Genomic DNA, 2,035 nt, shown 5'->3' on the forward strand with positions numbered 1-2,035 from the left:
GGTCTTTCTTTATTTCTCTTTCTCTCTTGTTTTTCTTCTCATTCCCTTTCTCAATCCTGTTCCCATTCCTATCATCATGTGTCCCACGTGTTCGGACTATCGGTTTGGTATGGCACTGTCACTTTTCTTCTTTTCTTTAAAAAAAATGGATAATAAAGTAAAAATCCGTAATAAATAGGTGGATAGATTAATAACTAGATGTAAATTACACATGGAGTCGGGAGATACGAGCGCAGTTCCTGTTCCTGTTGTTATGTTATAGTACAATAAGTTTAGAATAAATAGCAAACAACCACACTAAAAAAAGATAACAGGAGGTCGCGCAAACGACCTTTATTTTGAACCAATCCAATCTGGATTTGCGGAAGGAAAATGGCGACGGCGAGTAGGTCCGACCAAGCCAATTCCGCGCAAACGAGCCACTGGGAAATGGTGACGAAGGGTCATTACGAGGATTATGATAATGACAATATTTGCGACTATGAGGATAATGAGGTTTCGAGTTCGGCATCTCCGCACATTGCTAAAAAATGTACAGGAAAGGAAATGGAATCACAAATACCAAATTCTAAGGTTGAAAAAGGGAAAATAAAATGGAAATTGCGTGTCAATGGAATCTTTGTATTTTGAATTTCTTTTATCGATTTTATTGTGGGATCTAGAACCATTTATCGTATCAGAAGTATTATCATTATCATCATCATTATTATCATTATTACTAAAATTGTTATCATCATTAATAATAACAGTATTGCCATCATCGTCACTATCATTATGATCGTGCCTATCATTATTGCTATCATAATCACTATTGACATTATCAATACCATTGTTAACATCATCATTATCTCGTGTTAATCACCATTATCATGTATGGCATTACTGATTATCTCCAGCATTATCACTATAAGCGTGATTGTTACCATTATCATCAGTATCAATATTATAATTATCACTATTACTATCACTATTTTGTTATCACTACCAATATCATCATCATCTTCATCATGATCCTTATTATCCTGTGATGATTTGCAACATGTAGAAAGATTCTTCTTGTCAATGTGTTTGTTTTTGTTGTTTTTCCATCTGTTCTGTATATTTGTGTTTGCGACTGTACGTCTTTTTCCTGCGTCTCAATATTGTTCGTTGTTGTTTTTGTTATTAATGTTTTTTTATCATCGTTATCATAATAATGATTGTCATTATTAGTAATGTTATCATTGTTGTTGTTTTCATTATCTTCATGATGATGATGATAATTATCTTTATCATCATGCTTATCATTATCATGATTATCCTTATTGTTATTATTGTTATTGTTTGTATTGTTGTTATTATTCAATTCATTATTATAATTGTTATTACCATTATTATAATTATTATTATCATTATTATAATTATCATTATCATTATTATAATTATTATTATTATTATTATTGTTATTTTTATCATCATCATCATCATCATTATTTCTACTATCATCACTTCTATCATCATTATTATTATTATTGTTATTATAACATTATCATTATGATAATAATGATAATAGTTATTAGTATTATTATCATCACGTTTACTATAATCCCTATCGCTATCATCATTATCATTATCATCATTATTATAATTATTTTCATCATCATTATCATCATTGTTTTTATTACCACTATTTTCAGTATTATCATTATCAGTTTTTAATCATTGTTATCGTTTGCGATAAAAATACAATAATAAAAGTAATAATAATAAACATGATCATAATGATGATAATTATTATAATGATAATGATTATAATAATGATGATGATAGTAATGATAATGATGATGATAATGACGGCAATAACAATGATGACAAGAATTGTAACCATAATGATAACAATAATGATAATGATAATAATGATTATCATAATGATGATAGTGAAAATAAAGGAATAACCATAATTATCATGATTATTACCATTCTTATCATAACCATCAATATTATTTTTATCATGATTATTGTAATGATAATAGTTATCCTCATCATTAACATTATG

This window comes from Penaeus japonicus, unplaced genomic scaffold (genome assembly GCF_977035675.1).
Source record: "Penaeus japonicus unplaced genomic scaffold, GWHDUDI00000001_assembly GWHDUDI00000042, whole genome shotgun sequence".
NCBI lineage: Eukaryota > Metazoa > Arthropoda > Malacostraca > Decapoda > Penaeidae > Penaeus > Penaeus japonicus.